Here is a 26,116-nt window from a genome sequence, read left to right as displayed (position 1 = left end):
CTTCCCTATTTGGCATTTACATCGATAAGCTCGAAGGCTATTTAGAGGAAGTAGGATGTGATGGCACGATATTAGCTGGGATAGTCATCATATTTCTTCTCTATGCTGACGATATTGTTCTTTTGGCAAGGTGCCTATCTGATCTTGATATGCAACTCAGGCTTCTTAAGGATTTCTGCTTTACGATGGGTGGGTATGATTGTTAACACTGACAAAACAAAAGTTATGATTATCAAATCCAAGAAGGACACTTACGCTAATTTTATGTATGACAATAACAACTTGGAGGAAGTGTATTCTTACAAGTACCTAGGAATTGATATTCATCACAAGCTCAAACTGGAACCATAACATTGAGAAAATGATTAATCAGGGGTGGAAAGCTTATTTTGGTCTTGAAAATAATTGTAAAACAACAAACCTCATAATGTGGGATAAAAAGAAGTTCCTCTTTGAAACTTTAGTCACTCCTGTTATCTTATATGGCTGTGAGGTTTGGGGTTGCAGCATCTCCAGAGAATCATGGAGAAAGATTGAGCAAATCTAGAAGCATTTTATAACATATAACCTATAAATTAAAAGTAATACACCCTATCCTATTCTCCTTATAGAAGTAGGTATTTCCCTTATTGAGAGCCTAGCTATGATTAGGTTTTTGTTGTACAAGCACAAACTCAATAACATAGACGATCATAGACTTCCTAAGCTAGCTTTAAATTCCAGCCAAAACCACCTAAGGCTCAATCGGGGGTGGCATAAAGACACAAGGGCCTGGTTAAACTATTGGGAGATCAACGAGAATGATGCATTGCAAAACATAAATAACATTAAAGATATTGTTACTTCTAAGTTCAAAGAAAAAATGTGGTGTGAGAAAGATTTAGCGGCTAAAAGGAAATTAAGTTATTATAAGAAGGTCATCAACCCCACACTAAAAGATCAAAAGTATCTCTCTATTTTAACTAGCTCAAAGAAGAAAATTAATATAGCAAAGATTAGAACGAATTCTCATGAGCTCCATAGTGAAACAGGTCGTTTGGAAATTCCTAAAACGCCATGGATGGAAAGGATCTACCATATATGTGAGAATAGGAACATTGAGGATGAAAACCACTTCCTTTTCGAGTGCCCCGCGTACAACCACATTAGATCTTAGTTTCACAATCTTTGTTACAACACTGACCTTCCTAGCCTTTTACAATGTCAAAATTATAGTGAGCTCGGGAGGCTTCTCTCCAAGCTTTTTGAGCATAGGAATAAAATCTTAAATCAAAATAAATAATTTGTTTCTTTAGGTCCGATAGACCAATGTTTGGTCTCAACAGACGTTAACCACCACCATCATCATCATCATCATTATTAGTATATATTGGTATTTAATGAATAGTAATATTAGTGTATTGTATTAATATTAAAATTAAAATTATTTAAAATATATTAATATTAATATTAATTGATATAAATAATATTAAAAATCAATATTAATAATTAATAATTAATTAATATTAATAATTAAAATAATAATCAAAATTTCACAAGGACATGTTTAATTTTTAAATAGTTTAACTAATTAATAGATTTTAATTAATACTTAATAATACCAATTTATAATAATAGTTAATGATAATATTAATATCTATTATCATAATTATTATTGTAAATGTTGTAATTAAATACTAATTATTATTATTATTATTATTATACTTAAATTATTATAGCAATGCTACAAACTACTTAATTATTAAAATGGGAGAGGGAAACCTACCACTGATTGCTATACCTGAGATGTATTGGTGACCTTAATTTCTCTGATTAGGGGAAGCCAGCTTCCACTAATCTCCATACCATTGTCTCTATTGAGATTATGCGGATGTTTGATAATTTCAAGAGCTTCTCTAATCTTTCGCCTATGATGTTGTTCTTCCCTTGCAACAATTGTGACCGACCTCATACCTTGCCTGATAGTTCCAGGTGCTGAGAATTGTGTGTTTATGTTTTTCTTTCTTAGGATTTTGCCAATATTATCTGTTACTCCATGAATATAAGGTAGAAATACCATACCACACTGAGGTTGGTCTTGAGCCTTAGGTTCATGAGATGACATCCTTCTTTCAGCTTTCTATATTGCTTTTTTAATCTTTTTTTCTTTGTAGCCTATACTCTGAAAGGTTGAGACTAAATGCTCCTTCTCTTCATTCAGATGATCAGCATTAGAAATTCGAATGGCCCTAATAGCAAGAGTGTTTAGAACACCAAACTTCTAGGCTGGGTGATGATGGGAATCAGCGTGTAGGTAGCTTTCTGTGTGGGTTGACTTCCTAAAAACCTTATGCCCTAAAGAGCCATCCTCTTTTCTGATGATGAGTACGTTTAAAAATGGGATGCTCATGTTTTCTTCAAGCTCCATAGTAAATTTTATTTCTGGAGAAATAGAATTTAGGTGAATAAAAAACTTTCTAAGCTCTATTTTACCATGTGTCCATTTTATATTGGTATCATCGACGAATCTCTTCCACCAAGCTAGCTTCAAAGGATACGATTCAAGGGCTTTCTTTTCAAAGTATTCCATGTATAAGTTGGCCACTATTGGCAAAAGGGGGGATCCCATTGCCACACTAATGTCAGATTTTGGCTAATTTTGCAGCTCCCAGATCAATAACATCTTTTATAACCTGAATGGCCTCATTAAGAGGAATCTTGGTGAATAAGGACACTACGTCAAAGCTAACAAGGATGTCATTACGTTCTATTCTTTCATTTTTAATAAGATTCACAAAATCATGGAAGTCTTTGATGAAAGAATCAGTATTTCCGACAAGGGGCTTCAGGATTTTTGCAACACACTTAGCGCTTTCATAGGTTTTGGAACCAATGGTATTAACTATTGGTCTAAGAGGAACCTCTTCTTTATGAATCTTGGTTAACCCATAAATTCTTGGGATAGTTTCACAAGAAGGGATTAATTTCTTCTTTAATCTATCCTCAAGGTTAGAATCTAAAATTGTCTTTTTTACCTCCTTTATAATCTTGGGGATGAGATAGTGCTGAGCGTCCAAAATTATCCAAATAAGCCCTAAACCTCTTAATTTCTGCGGGATTGGTGAACCAATGGTATTAACTATTGGTCTAAGAGGAACCCCTTCTTTATGAATCTTGGGTAACCCATAAAAAAAAATATAAAGGATATTCAATAAAAAAAAAATTAAATGTACATAATTGATGATCATCTAAATTTTAATGTAGACACAACAATTGGAACCAACATATATCTAGAGTAACGGTGGAATTGGATTTATCAAACATCAAGATGGATCAAATACCTTGTCTTGAAAACCTTTCTTAATTTTTTTTTCTTTTAAGAAAAGTCCACCTCAAGGGATTTGATGCCTCTCAACATTAATAGAATTTATTAAAAAACTACAATAAAAAAGACTTTATCTCAAAAATATTATATATAGCAATTTCAAAATATTTGTAAAGTTATTAAAACTTGTAAATTAATATTTTAAATAATTTCTTAAAATTTAATAAACATAAATTATATCACTAAAAATAATCAAAATCCTCTGCATCATTATTACTTTATCTAATTTTAAATTCATACTAAACAAATAATTTATTAAAAATTTACACATCAATAATAAATAGTTCAAAATTCATTAAAAATTTGAAAAATATAATATTCTAAATAATATCATTTCAATTTTATATGTATAATTATTTAAATAAAAACCCATGTAAATGTAATGACTAATTTGATACATAAATATTAGAAGGAATTCATGTGAATGTAATGACTAATTTGACACATAAATATTAGAAGGAATTCATGTGAGGGAAATGACATCATTGACTCAAGTGATTACGTAGAAAAATTTATTGAAGCTTCAACCTAAATATATAAAGCTATGAAGCATTTGACAAACATGTTTGATAGAGGTTAAAGCATAGTTCTACAACCAAGGTGAATCATGGAGAGGAGTTATGACACACTTGACTGCCAAATAATTTTTAAGAACATCGAGACCCTGCTCTCTACCGATCCCACTGCATCAGGAAATACTACGTGGTAGCAGTTAACCCAAATCACTCCTGCTCGAATAGATCTCGAAATCCTATTGACTGTATCTATGTTCTTCGACACAATTCCAGCAGCTAAACCATACATTGTTTTATTGCCCAGTTCTATGGCTTCTTCAATGGTCCTGCAAATATTATCGTAAAGTTGTAAAAAATCATCAAGTGTGACAGGAATCATAACAGAGAATAGATAGTGTAATTTAATAATTAATATTTTTTTTATTTAGATTTCAAACTTACCTAAACTTGAAAATGGACATGACCGGTCCGAATATTTCCTCTTTCCCAATCTTCATGTCCTCCTGATATATCAACGCATAAAGAAATCAACCATAAAACATTAGGAAATTTTATTATCCATGTGTATCCCACATGCTTTTTCTATATATATTTTTAAAAGTGTTGTCAAAGTAAAAATTTATGGCATCTAGCTGTATAGTGTTCAGTGGGAGAACGTGCACATCGGAGAAAATGGTTGGTTCGATGTAAAATCCTTTCTCACCCACGCGATTACCGCCTGGCAATAGTTTTGCTCCTTCTCGCTTCTCCTTCTCAAATTGTGTCTTGTCAATCTGCTCAGAAAGGAAAGTGTATTTACATGAATATTCGGTATACAAAATTTCTCTTCTTCGATTTACTTAGTGAAAATAATAAAAAGTTATATTTGTGATTTTGGAAAAAATATATATATATATATATATATATATATATTTTTAAATCTTTTATATTTATTTATTTATTTATAGTGGTATTTTTATGTGGCTTGTAAATTTTAGGAATATTTAAAAATTTAAAATTAAATAAAAAAATTAAACAATTTTAAATATTCAAATATTGCATAAAAATAATATTTTCTAATCTGAGAATTAAACAATTCACCTCACTCTTAACAATAAATTTCCTAGATATTTCTAAAATCTACAATCTGCATAAGTTCAACATTACATAACTATATTACAGTAAGACTTCTAGCAATCAGTGTCTTCGCTATTCCAGGAATTTGCAATTAACATAAATTCAACCTTGCATAACTACTCCAGTAGCCTTTCAGAGAGTATGGAATTCATTTAGGGAATTACAATTTCAAATTTCAAAGGAGATGATGTCGAATTTCAACCAATATTGGTAACCCATATTCAGATGAATACAATTCTAAAAATGGCAGCCCCTTACAGAAAATTGCGGATATAATTGCACAGATAAACATAAACTTACCTGAGGACCATGCTCAACTTCTCGGTTGAAAGGATCGCCTACCACCTGCTTCTTCGCTCTTTCCACTACTCTCTTCACAAATTTATCGTGGATGCCCTCTTGGACATATACCCGGGATCCTGCGATGCATACTTGTCCTTGCCATCCATATGAAATAGCAATTGCTTTGAATAATGGAAGAATTTTTTTTAGTAATTTTTAAGTATAAAAAATTTTGCTCGTGATCAGATTACTATAAATTATTACATCAGGACCAAATCTCCCCATTTAACTATTTACTTAATTATAATAAAAACATTGCCAATGACTACTTTGAGCTTACCATGTTATAAAATATCGCAGTGACTGCTTTGAGCTTACCATGTTATAAAATATCGCAGTGTGGGCAAGATTCCCGGCCTCTTCAATATCAGCATCATCCATGATAATCAAAGGAGATTTTCCACCGAGTTCGAGAGTTACAGGTTTCAAGTTGCTCTTGGCAGTGGCCACCATGACAATCCGACCTATTGCAGTAGACCCTGTAAAGGCAACCTACACAGAAACAAATACTTCTTTACCAATATTGCTTCCATGGTACCTTGATGCTAAGAAAAATAAATAAGAAACATGATTACCTTGTCAATATCCATATGGCTGCTTATTGCAGCACCAACTGTTTCTCCAAAACCAGTTATGACATTAAGAACACCAGGTGGAAGCCCTGCCTGTGACAACAACAAAACATTGAAACATTGGCATGAAAACTTCTTGGGGATAAGAAATGATTTACGACTTCAACAGTGAATAGAAATTACACACATATTGACTTACCTCCTTGGCCAGATGTGCACAATAAAGTGCAGTTAGAGGAGTTTGTTCTGCAGGTTTGATAACGATAGTGCATCCACAAGCCAAAGCTGGAGAGATTTGATGAAAAACATGACAAGTGGGAAGTTCCATGGTATAATATGACCGACCACTCCAATAGGCTCATGCAAAGTATACGCTTGATATTGGCCTCCCATTTTGAATGTTTCCCCATGTATTTTATCAGCCCCTCCTGTACAAGTCATGAAATTTATATATTGTAATTGATGGAATTTCTGATAATTCTAAACAAAACTGGAAAACAGAACAATACTTTGTTTTAACACAGCGGAAATAAAAATCGTTTGCGGAATACGGTGTTTCAGCAATGCAGTTTCGTCAGTTGCTGTTTGCAGTGTATCAACAACGGTGTTTCAGCAATGCAGTTTCGTCAGTTGCTGTTTGCAGTGTATCAACAACGGTGTTTCAGCAATGCTGAAACTCGTGTATCAGCAACAGTCTGCTTTGACGTCAAGACTATTTTCTGGTTACGGTGTAACAGCAATACGCAAACAAAACTTCTATTTATAAACAGTAAACCAACTGATACAAATTCGTCTTCCTCACAGAGGGATTTTCACAATTTCTATTACAAAACATCTTCCTCTTAACAGAGAGATTCACCAATTTATGCTGAAGAGCATCTTCCTATTGACAGAGGGGTTCACCAGTCTATGCTGAAAAACATCTTCCTCTTGACAGAGGGATTCACCAGTCTATGTTGAAAAGCATCTTCCTCTTGACAGAGGGATTACAATAGGAACGCTTCAGTTCCACAAACCAATTTCTCACTATCTCAGAAAAGACTCTGTTTCAGCATTGCTGTGCATTACAAGAAAGACTCTGTTTCAGCACTATTGTGCGTTATAGAAAAGACTCTCTATCATTCTTCTAACTTGAAACAAAACTGTTGTTCATTACATTTATATGTTAAAACGTATTTGAGTTTAAACAATAAAATGATACAAATATCTTCTAAAGCTTATCTTCATATTGAATGCAGCAAGCGGTAATGCCGTTTGAAGAAATGAAGTCGGCTGTTGCAGGGGAATTTAATGCTGAAAATTTAATGCACATTGATGTGGAAAATATCAAGCACGACTTTGAGGCATCCAACAGCTTGGAATATCTACAACAAATCAGATTTATGTCCAGCTGTTTATGTTGCAGTTGGAATTAAATTCCAACACTCCCCCTTAATTTCAACTGCTGGGTTTTTTCTGCATACCCAGGCATTTCCTGAAATGATCAAAACTTTTCTTTCTCAATGGTTTTGTCAAGATGTCAGCGAACTGATCCTCTGTTCTGCAGCGCTGCAAAACAATCTTACCATTGTTAACCAATTCACGTATGAAGTGAAATTTGGTGTCTATGTGCTTTGTCCTTTTATGAAAAACAGAGTTTTTAGACAATGCTATTGCTGAACTATAGTCACAGTAAATGGTTGTACCCTTTTCTTGTTCATAACACAAATCTCTGAGAACTCTTCTCAGCCACACTGCTTGGCATGTTGCTGCTGTAGCTGCCACATACTCTGCCTCTTCTGTTGACAAAGGCACAACTAGTTGCTTCTTGGAAGCCCATGAGATGGCTCCTGATCCCATATGAAACACATATCCCGATGTGATTTTCCTATCATCAACACTTCCAGCCCAATCACTGTCTGTGTAACCTGTCAACATGAAACTTTCAGAAGAGGAGTATAAAATACCAAACCCCTTCGTTCCATTCACATACCTTAGAATCCTCTTGGCTGTCTGCCAATGAGTCTCTTTCCGTCTTTCCATAAATCTGGAGATTAAACTCACAGCATGCATAATGTCCGGCCTAGTTGCAGTCAAGTACATAAGGCTTCCAACTATGCTCTTGTACAATTTTGGATCAAAATCCTTTCTGCTATCTTCTTTGGTTAATTTCAACCCCATTACAGTTGGAGTCATAGCTGCCTTGCTGTTCTGCATGTTAAATCTCTTCAACACTGCTTCTACATATTTAACTTGAGAAATGAAAACACCATTTTCACTTTGGTTTACTTCAATTCCAAGAAAATATCTTAAGAAGCCCAAGTCGGTCATTTCAAATTCTTTTTTCATGACTGCTTTAAAATCAGCAATGAGAGAACCATCACTGCTAGTAAAAATCAAATCATCTACATATAAAACAACAATAAGAATCTTACCGTCATTCTCCTTTATGTAGAGTGTGGGTTCACCATCACACTTATCAAACTCATTCTCAATTAGATAAGCATCTATTCTACTGTACCAAGCACTTGGAGCTTGCTTTAGCCCATAAAGAGCCTTCTTCAATTTGCAGAGTTTATGCTCTTGGCTTTCAACTTCATAGCCTGGAGGTTGTTCAACATAAACCTCTTCTTTTAACACTCCATTCAGGAATGCATATTTAACATCCATCTGATAAATCTTCCATTTGTGTTGTGCTGCAATAGACAACACTATTCTGACTATTTCCATCCTTGCTACTGGTGCAAAGGTTTCATCATAGTCTTTGCCTTGTTGCTGCTTGTAGCCTTTCACAACAAGTCTTGCTTTGTGCCTGTCAATCTTGCCTTCAGCATTGCTTTTGGTCTTATAGACCCACTTAACTCCAATGGCATCTTTGCCTTCACGGAGGTCCACTAACTCCCATGTTTTACTCTTCTCAATTGCACCAATTTCTTCATTCATTGCTTCAATCCATTTATCTTCATTTACAACATCTTCAAAATGAATTGGGTCATCAACATGACAATACAAAGCGAATAATGAATTCAGACCGGTATTCTTACTTCCCTCTCCTTGTTCATAAATCTCATTCATATTTCTGAATTTTGGTCTTCTTGGTGTGCTTGGAGTTCCATCCGAACTTGAGGGTATTTATGATCCTTTTGGTGTGCTTGGAGAAGCACTTCCTTGACTTCTCAAGGATGTTCGAATTCCAGCTTGTGGTGTGGTTTGTTGCACTTGCTGTGGTGGAGGAGGAGCCACCAAGGAAGGATTATTTGCTGCTGTCCCTTCCTCTTCTTCTTCGTGAGACACAATTGTCTTCACATTCACTATCTTCTCTAAGCTTTTATCACAAGCTTCCTCCTCAATGAATTGAGGTTTTACTGTCTTCACTTTCTCCATGCCTTGATAGGCTGTCTTAAGAGTTTGCCATGCTTCTCTGGATGTCTTGGCTGCTGCTATCCTTGGAAACACACTCTCATCCACTGCTCGATACAAGAAGTAGAGGGCCTTAGCATCCTCCTTCTTATAGTTCTTCAACAGCTCTTTCTCTGCCTGAGTTAAGCTATTAAACTCATTTTCATTTACTGGTTCTTCAAAACCATCTTCAACAAATTCCCATAAATCTTCTAAGAAAAGTAAAGCTCTCATAACTATTGCCCAATAGTCATAATTTTTCCCATTAAGTAGTGGGAGCTGAGTATTAAAAATACCCATGCTAGTGCTGGTGCTGGCCATTCTTGCACTCTTCAAAAATACTTGACTGTGTATTAAAATAACTGACTGTCTTCAATAGTAACACAGAAAAAAAACTTTGAGAAATACCTTTGAATCTTTCTTGACTGAGTCTTCACTCTGCTGGAGAAGCTGCTGCAGCAAGAAACCTTCCTTCAGCTTCTTTGACATCTTCAAAGAGCCTGGACTAGCTCTGATACCATGTTGGAATTTCTGATAATTCTAAACAAAACTGAAAAACAGAACAATACTCTGTTTTAACACAACGGAAATAAAAATCGTTTGCGGAATACGGTGTTTCAGCAACGCAATTTCGTAAGTTGCTGTTTGCATTGTATCAGCAACGGTGTTTCAGCAATGCTGAAACTCGTGTATCAGCAATGCTGAAACTCGTGTATCAGCGACAGTCTGTTTTGACGTCAAGACTATTTTCTGGTTACGGTGTAACAACAACACGCAAATAAAACTTCTATTTATAAACAGTAAACCAATTGATACAAATTTGTCTTCCTCACATAGAGGGATTTTCACAATTGCTATTACAAAACATCTTCCTCTTAACAGAGGGATTCACCAATTTATGCTGAAGAGCATCTTCCTCTTGACAGAGGGGTTCACCAGTCTATGCTGAAAAGCATCTTCCTCTTGACAGAGGGATTCACCAGTCTATGCTGAAAAGCATCTTCCTCTTGACAGAGGAATTCACCAGTCTATGCTGAAAAGGATCTTCCTTTTGACAGAGGGATTACAACATGTACGCTTCAGTTCCACAAACCAATTTCTCACTATCTCAGAAAATTACAGTTTCAGCACTGCTGTGCATTACAAGAAAGACTCTGTTTCAGCACTGCTGTGCGTTATAGAAAAGACTCTCTATCATTCTTCTAACTTGAAACAGAACTGTTGTTCATTACATTTATATGTTAAAACATATTTGAGTTTAAACAATAAAATAATACAAATATCTTCTAAAGCTTATCTACGTATTGAATGCAACAAGTAGTGATGCCTTTTGAAGAAATGAAGTCGGCTGTTGCAGGGGAATTTAATGCTGAAAATTTAATGCACATTGATGTGGAAAATATCAAGCACGACTTTGAGGCATCCAACAGCCTGAAATATCTACAGCAAATCAAATTTCTGTCCAGCTGTTTATGTTGTAGTTGGAATTAAATTCCAACAGTAATTACATAGAAACCATTGTTAATTGCATTTCCAAAGCTGCGTAAGTCAATATAATATTTCTTTATTATTGGACAGAGGGAGGTCCTGCGATGTTTATAGTTGTGATAACTTAGAAGTTACAACCTTGGACAATGAACCATATTGATAAACCCTCATTAACCTACCACACGATACATTTGGTTTTATTAACCTTGGACAATGAACCATATTGACAAACACTCGTTAACCTACCACACGATACAGTTGGTTTTATTGGTACAAGCTACACGAACAACGCCAATTTCTTATTCTAAGGAATCAAGGTATTAGATAAATATATCTTAAAAAGACAACAATCTAGTGACAACATTTCCCTGTTATTTGAAGGAATCAAGGTGGCATTACAAACAAGTAGGTTATATGAGATAATTTTTCTTAGATAGTTTATTGTAATAATTTGATTGGTACAAATAACATTTATCTTTAAGAAATTAGGATAGAGGAATTAAGGTGGTATTATAAACAAATATGTTATATGGCAAAAAAAAAAAAAATAGATAGTTTATTGTACTAATTTAGTTGGTTTAAACAATATTTGTCTTTATTTTAAGAAATGAGAAATCAAGATAGATAATTATATTATTGAGCCAAGAGGCTCATTTTACTTCCGAGTGTGATGTGTAATGTCCATCCATCATTGAAGTTGAAATTTTGCTCATGTCTGCCAAAATAAAAAATTTTAAAAATCTAAAAATTAAGAAAACTATACAAAACATTTAAATAATATCAACTCATAAAAAAATTTTGCACGTGAAGAAATTGGATCGCTCTAAACTCATATTAGATCAATATTTAAGATAGATATGTGCTAGTATATAAACATAACATAACATGATATTAAAACTAGAAATAGAAGAAAAAAAAATAGCAATCCACAAATACATCATAACATGAAATTCAAACTCTATAACCAAAAATAAAACTATACAAAATATTTAAATAATATCAACTCATAAAAAAAAATTACATGTGAAGAAATTGGTTCGCTCTAAACTCATATTAGATCCATATTTAAGATAGATCTGTGCTAGTATATAAACATATAATAACATAATATTAAAACTAAAACGAGAAATAAATAATAAAAAACAATAATCCACAAGCAATTCAAACTCTATAACTAAAAATATAACATAAAATTCAAAGTCTATAACCAAAAATACAACATAGTCCGTCCCGCATGGCTTTCCGTCCTTGACAACTACCACAAGATACCTATAATATAATAGGACTTTTCAATCTTATACCTACCACAAGATACATATAAGACTCAAATTTCCTTAATGGGAAATATTTTAAGCACAGGTATCAGGGAGTATTGACTGTTCAGTACCTGCATAGTATCTGAGAGTCTAGATACACACCGGCAAATCTGTTGGAAATTTCTGGTAATTTCAAACACAAAAGAACATAGAAAATGCTTTGTTTCTGCCACATGATCTTTTACACAGGGAAGCTAAATTGTTTTCTAAGAACAGAGATTTTTCACACCTATAAAAACTTTATATTCATTGATAAATACTGCCTGTTACATATTTCTTCCTCTCTCTCAGAGGGATTCACCAAGAACTTCCACAAAACAAAATACTCTGTTTCAGCTCCAAAATTTATTTTTACACTACTGTGTGTAAAAATAAAACTTAAGCTGTAAAAAATCAATCTCAATACATTTTCTGGAGCTCATTACATTTCATTTTCAACCAACAAAATAAGTTCTTTTTCATTCCCACACTTCTGGTTTCATTATATTCATACTGTTGGAGAATACATTTCAATAACAAAACAAAAAAAACTTTCTTCACCCTTTTCACGCTTCTGCCCTTGTTACATTACATATCCACCAATAAAAATTTTATATGCGCTGCTGCACATTTCAACATGCCTTCACTGAAAAATTAACCCCTGCTCTTTTCTTTTTCACACTGCTGCGCCTTTTTTTCTTTGTATTACATATGCGAATGAACACAAAAATTACATATACCAAAACAAAAAAAAACTTAACAATGCGTTGACTTACCCATACCTCCGTAAGTAAAAAAAATAAAATTAAAACATTTACCAACCATCCTAAGAACCATATTAAATTTCATTAATGACTTTTACGGAGAAAAAAACTGGCGGTCAAAATGTAACTTCTACTCCATGTCAAATCGCATGGAGGTCAGCCTGATAACCAAGAACTGTGTAGCCTGCTGCCATGACCGTTGATCTGATCGGACGGTTGTGGTTAATTCCTCGGGAGCCCATTGTAATCAAACTATATGTTCCGGGGGATTGGCAGTTTTGAAAACGTATAGTGGACACGCGTCAACAGGTCGCACTGATCGGAGCCCCCTCCAAAAATACCACGCTCGGCAAAATGCGGTGCGATAAGAAACAGGTGGTTTTGCTGGAATAAATGCGGGCAGTTGAAATTACAGTTTCAACACTCCCCTTTAATTTCAACTACTGGGTTATCAGTCATACCCAGACATTTCCTCAAAAATTCAAAGCTTTTCTGGTCCAATGGCTTGGTCAGTATGTTTGCAACCTGCTCCTGAGTCCTGCAATGTTGTAAAACAATTTCTCCATTGCTTACCAATTCCCTGATGTAGTGAAACCTTGTGTCGATGTGTTTTGTTCTCTTATGAAACACGGAATTTTTGGATAATGAAATAGCTGAGCTATTATCACAAAAAAGCACTGTTGCTTTTACCTGCTCTTGGCATAAGCTCCTTAACATCCTTCTCATCCAAACTGCTTGACATGCTGCTGCTGTAGCTACCACATACTCTGCTTCTGCTATAGACAATGCTACAATAGGTTGTTTCTTAGAAGCCCATGAAATGACTTCTGAACCCATGTGAAAAACATAACCGGATGTGCTTTTCCGATCATCTACACTTCCAGCCCAATCACTATCAGTGTATCCAATTAAATCTGAACATTCTGCAGTAGTATATAAAATGCCAAACCTTTTAGTGCCTTTAACATACCTCATAATTCTTTTTGCTGCCTGCCAATGTGCTTCTTTTGGCCTCTCCATGAATCTGGAAATTAAACTAACAACAAACATTATATCTGGCCTAGTTGCAGTCAAATACATTAGGCTGCCAACTATGCTCTTATACAAGCTAGGATCAAAATCCTTGTTGTTGTCCTCTTTGCTGAGTTTTAATCCCATCACTGTGGGAGTGATTGTTGCCTTACTGTCCTGCATGTTAAATCTGCCCAACACTTCATTTACATATTTTTCTTGTGAGATAAAAATTCCTTTTGCATTTTGATCTACTTCTATTCCTAAGAAGTATCTCAGCAAACCCATGTCAGTCATCTCAAATTCTTCTTTCATGACTGTTTTGAAATTTTCAATAAGGCAATCATCATTACCTCTGAAAATAACATCATCAACATATAACACAACAATTAAAATTTTACCATCCTTTTCTTTGATGTAGACAGTGGGTTCTCCCTCACACTTTGAAAATTCATTTTCCAGTAGATAGGAATCTATCCTACTGTACCATGCTCTTGGCGCTTGCTTCAGCCCATAAAGAGATTTCTTCAATCTGCATACTTTGTGTTCCTGGCCTTTCTTTTCATAGCCTAGAGGTTGTTCAATGTAAATGTCTTCCATTAACACTCCATTTAGGAATGCTGACTTCATGTCCATTTGGTAAACTTTCCATTTGTTTTGTACTGTTATGGACATCACTGCTCTCATGGTTTCCATTCTAGCAATCGGTGTGAAAGTCTCCTCATAGTCTCTCCCATACTGTTGCTTGTATCCCTTGACAACCAACCTTGCTTTGTGTCTTTCTATTTTGCCTTCAGCATTACTTTTGGTCTTGTAGACCCATTTAACTCCAATGACTTCTTTACCTTTTGGTAGCTCAACTAAATCCCATGTCTTATTTCTTTCTATGGCATTCATCTCCTCATCCATAGCTTCTATCCATTTCTTATCTTTAATTGCATCTTCGAAATGAATAGGGTCATCAACATGACAATACAAAGCAAACAAGGAATTCATTCCTTCATCATAAATATCACTTAAATTTCTGAATTTCTTACCTCTTTCATTTGGTGTGCAAGTGCTTGAAGATGCACTTGAATTTCCTCCTTGTGGTGTGCTAGGAGAAGCACTCTCATTTCTCCTCAAGGGTGTCTCTTGCTGCCCTTGTGTTGGCGCTGCTGTTTGGGGATGTATTTCAGCCATCTCCTCATCATCTTCATCATGAGGCAAACAGTTTTTAACATTAACTGTTTTTTCTATGCTTCCATCTCAAGCTTCCTCCTCAATGAACTGAACATCTCTGCTCACAAAAAACTTCTTGGTGGATGGGATATACAACCTGTAAGCCTTGGATTCCTCATTGTATCCTATGAAAATACATTTCTCCCCTTTGCTGTCCAACTTCTTCCTTAGTTGATTTGGAATGTGTGCATAGGCCACACATCTAGAAACTTTCATGTGGGTGACTCCTTGCTTTTTCCTACTCCATGCTTCTTCCGGCACTCTGTTCATGACTGCTTTTGTAGGACACCTATTCAAAATATATACTGTACAGCTTCAGCGCAATAATCATTTGGCAAATGTTTTGCCTTCAACATGCTCCTCGCCATATCCATGATTGTCCTGTTCTTCCTCTCGGCAACTCCATTTTGCTGCAGGGTGTACCTTGTGGTAAACTATTTATGTATTCCATTTTCTCTACAAAACCGTAGGAATTCCTTGGAGATATACTCACCTCCTCTATCAGTTCTTAGGACTTTGATATGCAGCCCACTTTGGTTTTCAACAAGTACTTTGAAATTTCGAAAATTTTCAAACACTTCACTTTTGTTCTTCAGGAAATAAACCCAAGTCTTTCTGGTAAAATCATCAATGAATGTTAGAAAATATTGGCTGCCTGCTAGTGATGGAGTTTGCATCGGTCCACATAAGTCTGAGTGGACAATTTCTATGGGTGTCTTTGCCCTTATGCTTTTCCCTGATGGAAAACTTTCTCGATGTTGTTTCCCCAAGATGCAACCTTCACAAACGTTGTTCGATTTCTCTATCAATGGTAATCCTCTTACCATTCCTTTTCTACTCAACAAGTTAAGACCTCCAAAGTTGAGATGTCCAAATCTCAAGTGCCACAACCAATTTTCATCCTTTGGTACGCTTTGGAAAGCCTCTTGGGTAACTGCTGCAATTACTTCTTTGTTTTTCAAATCTGCCCTTATTCTAAGAGGGAACATCCTGTTCCTCGTCATCTTCACTTCAGCAATACATCGTTTGTTGGGTGCTCTATCCATGATGGTGCACATATCATTCACAAAGAAAACATTGTACCCTTTTTGAACAAGCTGTCCAATACTTAAGAGATTACATTTCATTCCAGGAACATAATAGACATATGTTATGGTTTTCTTTTCACCTTTCTTTGTAAATATTTTTACTTCTCCTTTTCCCATAACAGAAATTTTACTATCAGTCCCAAGTGTGACTTGTGATTTCACATTTTGGTCTAAAGCAGAAAACAGGGTTATTTTCCTGTCATATGGTCGCTGCAACCGGAGTCTAGAAACCAAATATCTTCACTGTTTGTTTCAGCCATATTACAAGCTAACAGCACATTATCTTGGCTGATATTTTCTCTAGTGATATTTGCACTAGATCTATTATTCATATCATGTTGCTTTTTCCTACATTCATTTGCATAATGCCCATATTTTTTACAATAATAACATTGGACATTGGATTTTTCATACCTTTGTCCTTGAGCATGATGGTGTCCACTTTGTTGACTGCTGCCTTGGCTTTGGTTCTGATTTGGATTGCTGCCTCTTCCTTGAGCATTTGCTGGACTGTTTCTTCCACCTCTGTTTTGGCTTCTGCCTCTTCCTCTCTTGTTTTCTCTGCCTTGACCTCTTCCTCTTCCAAAGGACATCTGGGTCTTGAAGGCTTGCTCTAGAGATGAGTTTACATTTCTACTCAACCTCTGCTCATGTGTTATCAGTGATGCATGAAGTTCATCAACTGAAAAGTTTGAGAGATCCTTTGTCTCTTCTATGGTGGTGACAATCACATCAAACTTTGAGGGTAGGACCCTCAATATTTTCTCCACAATCCTCCTTTCTTCAAGAGTTTTTCCATGAGACCTTATCTGTGTGACTAGACCAATTGCATGTGTGAAGAATGAGTCAATATTGTTTGACTCCTTCATGCATAGATTCTCAAAATGTTTCCTCAGCAACTGTAGTTTTGTTGTCTTCACTTTCTCTATGCCTTAATAGGTTGTCTTGAGAGTTTGCCATGCGTCTTTGGATGTCTTGGCCGCTGCTATCCTTCGAAACACACTCTCATGCACTGCTTGATATAAAAATACAAGAGCTTTTGAAACCTTCTTCTTATTGTTTTTCAACAGATCTTTCCCTGCTTGCGTTAACCTATTAAATTCATTTTCATCTGCTGGTTCTTCAAATCCATCTTCAACTATTCCCATAGATCTTGAGAAGCAAACAGGGCTCTCATGGTTATTGCCCAATAGTCATAGTTTTTCCCATTAAATTGTGGGAGTTGAGTATTAAAAATACCCATGCTAGTGCTGATGCTGGTGCGAGCCATTCTAGCTCTCTAAACTATGCTTCAAATGCTTGACTATATTTAAAATAACTAAGTGTCTGTCTTCAACAGTAACACAGAAAACTAATCTGAGAAATACTTGGATCCTTTCTTCACTTTGTCTTCACTCTACTGGAGAAGCTGCTGCAGCAAACGGAACCTTCTTTCAGCTTCTTTGACACCTTCAAAGAGCCTCGACAAGCTCTGATACCATGTTGGAAATTTCTGGTAATTTCAAACACAAAAGAACAAAGAAAATGCTCTGTTTCTGCCACATGATCTTTTACACAGGGAAGCTAAATTGTTTTCTGAGAACAGAGATTTTTCACACCCATAAAAACTTTATATTCATTGATAACTACTGTTTGTTACATATTTCTTCCTCTCTCTCAGACGGATTCACCAAGAACTTCCACAAAACAAAATACTCTGTTTCAGCTCCAAAATTTATTTTTACACTACTGTGTGTAAAAATAAAACTTACATTTACAGCTGTAAAAAATCAATCTCAATACATTTGTTGGAGCTCATTACATTTCATTTTCAACCAACAAAATAAATTCTTTTTCATTCCCACACTTCTGGTTTCATTATATTCATACTGCTGGAGAATACATTTCAATAACAAAACAAAAAAAAACTTGCTTCACCCTTTTCACGCTTCTGCGCTTGTTACATTACATATCCACCAATAAAAATTTTATATGCGCTACTGCACATTTCAACATGCCTTCATTGAAAAATTAACCCCTGCTCTTTTCTTTTTCGCACTGCTGTGCCTTTTTTTCTTTGCATTACATATGCGAATGAACACAAAAATTACATATACCAAAACCAAAAAAAACTTAACAATGCGTTGACTTACCCATACCTCCGTAAGTAAAAAAAACAATAAAATTAAAACATTTACCAACCATCCTACAAACCATATTAAATTTCATTAATGACTTTTACGGAGAAAAGAACTAGCGGTCAAAATGTAACTTCTACTCCACGTCAAATGCACGGAGGTCAGCCTAATAACCAAGAACCGTGTAGCCTGCTGCCATGACCGTTGATCTGATCGGACGGTTGTGGTTAATTCCCCGCTAGCCCATTTTAATCGAACTATACGTTTCAGGGCATTGGCGGTTTTGAAAACGTACAGTGGACACGCGTCAACAGGTCGCACTGATCGGAGCCCCCTCCAAAAATACCACGCTAAGGCGGTGTGATAAGAAACAGGTGGTTTTGCTGGAATAAATGCGCGTAGTTGAAATTATAGATTCAACAAAATCGACTGCACGAGTAAGGGTCAGTGGTTTTCCATTATCTAGGGTTTCAAGAGCAGCGAGTTTATCTATATGCTGCTCTACCAAATCTGCGTACTTGTTCAGAAAGCGACCCCTTTCCTACACACAAAAAAGGAAATTCTTCATGAGATCCAAATCACAAGGCAAAAGCACAAGGGAATCTATGTATGCACAAGGGTCTAGAGATCCAAATCACAAGGCAAAAACACAAGGGAATCTACGTATGCACAAGGGTCTAAAAACTGATATTACATAGCCAGACATTCGAGGCCAAGGTCCCTTATCAAAAGCCTCCCGGGCGGCCTTCACAACCAAATCCACATCCTCCTTATCACCTTCTGCGACGCACATTATCAAATCTCCTGTTCGAGGATCCAAAGTTTCAAAAGTCTTCCCTGCACCACCAACACTTTGCACACATTAATCCACAGAAATGTCGCCTCATCCTTGCACGCATTAAACCACAGATATGCCAAGCTCCGAATATTTTAGCATTTAAGTTTTGACACCGCTGTTAAACATGCTTTAGCTTATACATAGTTAAATAATCATGTTTCCTTAGATACACAGTTTATATCTATATCGAAAAATAAAATAAAACATCAAAAATTTAAAATATTTAGTTAGATTGTTATTTTTTTCAAAGAAATTTAGTCATGGGAATGTTTAAATCATTTTTATAGTAAAAATAGATGTATTATTATCAAGAATTTTATGGTAATGAAGATTTTCAAAAAATTCCGCATATTTTTTAAAAATTAAACAAAATTTATATTATTTAAAAAAAAATGGTCTACTTGGAGTTTAGATTTGTTGGAAATTTCAGGTGATTTCAAACTCAAAAGATCAGAGAACAACGCTCCGATACCACTGTTGGAAATTTTTCTGGTAAAATTCCAAAAACAAAATCACAGAACAGAGAACAATGCTCTGTTTTAAACACACGAGATTTTAGCACAGGGAAGCTTTAAAAATTTCTTTGAGCAGACAGAGATTTGACACAAATTTCTATCCATTAATAAAAGCAACTGCTGTTACAAACTTCTTCCTCTCTCTTAGAGGGATTCACCAAGAACATTTAACACAAAAAAAATTACTTTGTCTTCTCCTGAGATTTTACACTGCTGTGTGTAAAGATCTCTTTTACATTCACTGTTTTAAAAAAAAAACTTTACATTTACATTTACTGCTTGTTTCATTCACTGTTGTGTGCTCCTTCTTTACATTGCACTACTGTGCATTACAATATAGTTCTTACATGGGCACCTGCATCTCCTTTGCAAAAAAAAACTTTTCTTCACGCTGCTGCGTGGGTTACAATACATTATCCATCGAATACAGGAACATTACATATATATATCAACAAAACAAAACAAAAGAACTTACATCATTACATGAGTTTTCACTTTCCATGCTTCCGTAAAAAAAAAGAATTAAATGTTTTTACCAGCCTTTACTTGTGCCCATACTCCAGTTGAAACAAAATTAAAAATTTCATCAAAACTTACCAACCCACAGTAAATAGCATTTACTGTTTTACTGACATTTACTGGCGGTAAGTAAAACTTTTACTTCACGTAAAATTTCATTTAATGCTGGCCTGTACTTCAACCATTGACTTCATTTAAATCACATCGCAGAATCCCATTTGGTCAGAACACAAAATTGGGGCACACACATATGGTGCGATCTGCGATATGCGATCGGATCGCATCGCACCATCGCAATCAGAGAAATCAAGTGAACAGACGAAGGCTCCAAGCATACTTGCGATTTGCGATCTGCGATCTCATCGCATCGCAAGGATAAGGAAAAACAGTTTGATGCTGCTGTTTAATTTTTGCTGCAGTTGAAATTACAATTTCAACACTCCCCTTTAATTTCAACTGCTGGGTTATCAATCATACCCAGACGCTTCATTAAAAACTCAAAACTTTTCTAGTCCAATGGCTTTGTCAGAATGTCTGCAACATGTTCCTGAGTGCTGCAATGTTGTAAAACAATTTCTCCATTGTTCACCAATTCTCTGATGTAATGGAACCTTGTATCAATGTGTTTCGTTCGCTTGTGAAACACAGAATTCTTGGACAATGCAATAGCTGAGCTATTGTCGCAGAAAATCACTGTTGTTGTTGCCTGCTCTTGGCCTAAGCTCCTCAACATTCTTCTCATCCACACTGCTTGACATGCTGCTGCTGTAGCTGCCACGTATTCTGCTTCTGCTGTAGACAACGCCACGATCGGCTGTTTCTTGGAAGCCCATGAAATTGCTCTTGAACCCATGTGAAAGACATAACCGGATGTGCTTTTCCGATCATCTCCACTTCCAGCCCAATCGCTATCGGTGTAGCCAACTAAATCTGAACTTTCTGAAAAAGTATACAAAATGCCAAATCTTTTTGTACCTTTGACATACCTCAGAATTCTTTTTGATGCCTGCCAATGAGCCTCTTCTGGCCTCTCCATAAATCTGGAAATCAAACTAACAGCGAACATTATGTCAGGACTAGTTGCAGTTAAATACATAAGGCTGCCAACTATGCTCTTATATAAGCTAGGATCAAAATCCTTGCTGTTGTCCTCTTTGCTGAGTTTTAATCCCATTACCGTGGGAGTGATTGTTGCTTTGCATTCTTGCATATTAAATCTGCTCAACACTTCACTTACATATCTTGCTTGAGAGATAAAAATTCCGTTTTCATTTTGATCTACTTCTATTCCTAAGAAGTATTTTAGCAAACCCATGTCAGTCATCTCAAATTCCTCTTTCATGACTGATTTGAAGTTTTCAATGAGGTAGTCATCATTGCCTGTAAAAATCACATCATCAACATACAAGACAACAATTAAAATCTTGCCATCTTTTTCTTTGATGTAGACGGTGGGTTCTCCCTCACATTTGTCAAATTCATTTTCCAGTAGATAAGAATCTATCCTACTGTACCACGCTCTTGGTGCTTGCTTCAGCCCATAAAGAGCTTTCTTCAATTTGCACACTTTGTGCTCTTGGCCTTTCTTCTCATAGCCTAGAGGTTGTTCAATGTAAACCTCCTCCTTTAACACTCCATTTAGGAATGTCGACTTCACATCCATTTGGTAGACTTTCCATTTGTTTTGTGCTGCTATGGATAGCACTGCTCTCACGGTTTCCATTCTTGCAACCGGTGCGAAAGTCTCCTCATAGTCTCTCCCATATTACTGCTTATATCCCTTGACAATCAGCCTTGCCTTGTGTCTTTCAATTTTGCCTTCAGCATTGCACTTGGTCTTATAGACCCATTTAACTCCAATAACTTCTTTACCCTTTGGTAGCTCAACCAAATCCCATGTCTTGTTTCTTTCTATGGCTTTCATCTCCTCATCCATAGCTTCTATCCATTTCTTATCTTTAATAGCATCTTCGAAATAAATAGGATCATCAACATGACAATACAAGACAAATAAGGAATTCATTCCTTCATTATAAATAGCACTTAAATTTTTGAATTTCTTACCTCTTTCATTTGGTGTGCAAGTGCTTGAAGATGCACTTGAATTTCCTCCTTGTGGTGTGCTTGGAGAAGCACTCTCATTTCTCCTCAAGGGTGTTCCTTGCTGTCCTTGTGTTGGCGCTGCTGTTTGGGGATGTATTTCTACCATCTCCTCATCATCTTCATCATGAGAAAAACAGTTTTTAACATTAACTGTTTTCTCTATGCTTCCATCCCAAGCTTCCTCCTCAATGAACTGAACATCTCTGCTTACAAAGAACTTCTTGGTGGATGGGATATACAACCTGTAAGCTTTGGATTCCTCACTATATCCGATGAAGATACATTTCTCCCCTTTGCTGTCCAACTTCCTCCTTAGCTGATCAGGAATGTGTGCATAGGCCACACATCCAAAAATTTTCATGTGGGTGACTCCTTGCTTTCTCCCACTCCATGCTTCTTCAGGCACTTTGTTCATCACAGCTTTTGTAGGACACCTATTCAAGATATATACTGCACAGTTTACGGCTTCAGCCCAATAATCATTTGGCAAATGCTTTGCCTTCAACATGCTCCTCGCCATATCCATAATGGTTCTGTTCTTCCTTTCAGCAACTCCATTTTGCTGTGGGGTGTACCTTGCTGTAAACTGCTTATGTATTCCATTTTCTCTGCAAAAACATAAAAATTCTTTGGAGATATACTCACCTCCTCTGTCTGTTCTCAAGACTTTAATACGCAGCCCACTTCAGTTTTCCACAAGTGCTCTGAAATTTCGGAATTTTTCAAACACTTCACTTTTATTCTTCAAGAAATAAACCCAAGTTTTTTTTGTAAAATCATCAATAAATGTTAGAAAATATTGGCTTCCTGCTAAAGATTGATTTTGCATCGGTCCACATAAATCTGAGTGGACAATTTCTAAGGGTGCTTTTGCCCTTATGCTTTTCCCTGATGGAAAACTTTCTCTATGTTATTTTCCCAATATGCAGCCTTCACAAAGGCTATCCGGTTTCTCTATCAATGGTAATCCCCTTACCATTCCTTTTCTGCTCAACAAGTTAAGGCCTCCAAAGTTGAGATGTCCAAATCTCAAGTGCCACAACCAATTTTCATCTTTTAGTTGGCTTTGGAAAGCCTCTTGGGTAACTGCTGCCATTGCATCTTTGTTTTTCAAATCTGCCCTTATTCTGAGCGGGAACATTCTGTTCCTTGTCATCTTCACTTCAGCAATGCATCTTTTGCTGGGTGCTATATCTATGATGGTGCATACATCATTCTCAAAGAAAACATTGTAACCCTTTTGAACAAGCTGTCCAATACTCAAGATGTTACATCTCATTCTAGGAACATAATAGACATCTGCTATGGTTTTCCTTTCACCTTGCTTTGTAAATATTTTAACTTCTCCTTTACCCATAACAGAAATTTTGCTATCAGTCCCAAGTGTGACTTGTGACTTCACACTTTGATCGAAAGCAGAAAACAAAACTATGTTTCCTGTCATATGATTGCTGCAACCGGAGTCTAGAAACCATATATCTTCACTATTTGTTTTAGCCATATTACAAGCTAACAGTACATTATCTTGGCTGACATTTTCTCTAGTAATATTTACGCTAGATTTATTATTCACATCATGCTGCTTCTTCCTACATTCACTGGCATAATGCCCATATTTTTTACAATAATAACATTGGACATTGGATTTTTCATACCTTTGTCCTTGAGCATGATGGTGTCCACTTTGTTGGGTGCTGCCTTGACCTTGGTTTTGTTTTGGATTGCTGCCTCTTCCTTGAGCATTCGCTGGACTGTTCCTTCCTTCTTTGTTCTAGCTTCTGCCTCTTCCTCTCTTGTTTCCTCTACCTTGACCTCTTCCTCTTCCAAAGGACATCTGGGTCTTGAAGGCTTGCTCTAGAGATGAGTTTTCATTTCTACTCAACCTCTGCTCATGTGTGATCAGTGATGCATGAAGTTCATCAACTGAAAAGTTTGAGAGATCCTTTGTCTCTTCTATGGTGGTGACAATCACATGGAACCTTGAGGGTAGGCACCTCAATAGTTTCTCCACAATCCTCCTTTCTTCAAGTATCTCTCCATGAGATCTTATTTGTGTGACCAAGCCAATTACTTGAGTGAAGAATGAGTCAATATTGTCTGACTCCTTCATGCACAGGTTCTCAAAATCTTTCCTCAGCAACTGTAGTTTTACTGTCTTCACTTTCTCCATGTCTTGATAGGCTGTCTTGAGAGTTTTCCATGCATCTTTGGATGTCTTAGCTACTGATAACCTTGGAAACACGCTTCCATGCACTGCCTGATACAAGAAGAAGAGGGCTTTTGAGTCCTTCTTCTTGTAGCTCTTTAACAGATCCTTCTCTCCCTGAGTTAATGCATTAAACTCATTTTCATCTGTTGGTTGTTCAAAACCGTCCTCAACTATTTCCCATAAGTCTTGGGAAGCAAACAAGGCTTCCATTGTTATTGTCCAATAGTCATAGTTTTTGCCATCAAATAGTGGGAGCTGCATACCCATGCTATTACTTGTGCTGGTGCCAGCCATTCTTGCACTCTTAACTATGCTTCAAATACTTCACTTGGATTCTTTTGACTGAGTCTTCACACTGCTGGAGAAGTTGCTACAGTAAGAATCCTTCCTTCAACGTCTTTGAACCCTTCAAAGAGCCTGGATTAGCTCTGATACCAGTTGTTGGAAATTTCAGGTGATTTCAAACTCAAAATATCAGAGAACAACGCTCCGATACCATTGTTGGAAATTTTTCTGGTAAAATTCCAAAAACAAAATCAAAGAACAGAGAACAATGCTCTGTTTTAAACACACAGGATTTTAGCACAGAGAAGCTTTAAAAATTTCTTTGAGCAGACAGAGATTTCACACAAATTTCTATCCATTAATAAAAGCAACTTCTGTTACAAACTTCTTCCTCTCTCTTAGAGGGATTCACCAAGAACATTTAACACAAAAAATTACTCTGTCTTCTCCTGAGATTTTACGTTGTTGTGTGTAAAGATCTCTTTTACATTCACTGTTTTTAAAAAAAACTTTACATTTACATTTACTGCTTGTTTCATTCACTGTTGTTGTGTGCTCCTTCTTTACATTGCACTGTTGTGCATTACAATACAGTTATTACATGGGCACTTGCGTCTCCTTTTGCAAAAAAAAAAACTTTTCTTCACGCTGCTGCGTGGGTTACAATACATTATCCATCGAATACAGGAACATTACATATATATATATCAACAAAACAAAACAAAAGAACTTACATCATTACATCAGTTTTCACTTGCCATGCTTCCGTAAAAAAAAAGAATTAAATGTTTTTACCAGCCTTTACTTGTGCCCATACTCTCGTTGAAACAAAATTAAAAATTTCATCAAAACTTACCAACCCACAGTAAATAGTATTTACTGTTTTACTGACATTCACTGGCTGTAAGTAAAACTTTTACTTCACGTAAAATTTCATTTAATGCTGGCCTGTACTTCAACCATTGACTTCATTTAAACCGCATCCCAGAATCCTATTTGATCGGAACACAAAATTGAGGCACACACATATGGTGTGATCTGCTATATGGCGATCGGTTCGCATCGCACCATCGCAATCGGAGAAAATCCGAGAAATCAAGTGAACGAAGGCTCCAACCATACTTGCGATTTGCGATCTCGTCGCAAGGATAAAGAAAAACAGTTTGATGCTGCTGTTTAATTTTTGCTGCAGTTGAAATTACAATTTCAACCCGATTATCAAGTTTGTATTCAAAAAATAACCCAGCAAAACTCAAAATATTTCAAGATAACATATAAATACCTGAAATTGCGCCTACAAAGTCTCCATCGATGAAAAGTTTGGTGAATTTCACAGACACGATACCATTACCTACCCCATTATCTGAGCCGCCCAT

The 26,116-nt window shown here is 36.0% G+C and overlaps 1 pseudogene; it reads right to left on the bottom strand.

Moving 5' to 3' along the window:
• Nucleotides 1-3,953: 3,953 nt before the first annotated feature.
• On the bottom strand, nucleotides 3,954-26,116 carry LOC149205744 (aldehyde dehydrogenase family 2 member C4-like; annotated as a pseudogene).

Source organism: Pinus tabuliformis, chromosome 1_2 (genome assembly GCF_031772625.1).
Source record: "Pinus tabuliformis cultivar Carrire ecotype Pingquan chromosome 1_2, CPIR1, whole genome shotgun sequence".
NCBI lineage: Eukaryota > Viridiplantae > Streptophyta > Pinopsida > Pinales > Pinaceae > Pinus > Pinus tabuliformis.
The sequence above is the reverse complement of the archived record's forward strand: the minus strand, read 5'-3'. Positions and strand labels throughout refer to the sequence as shown.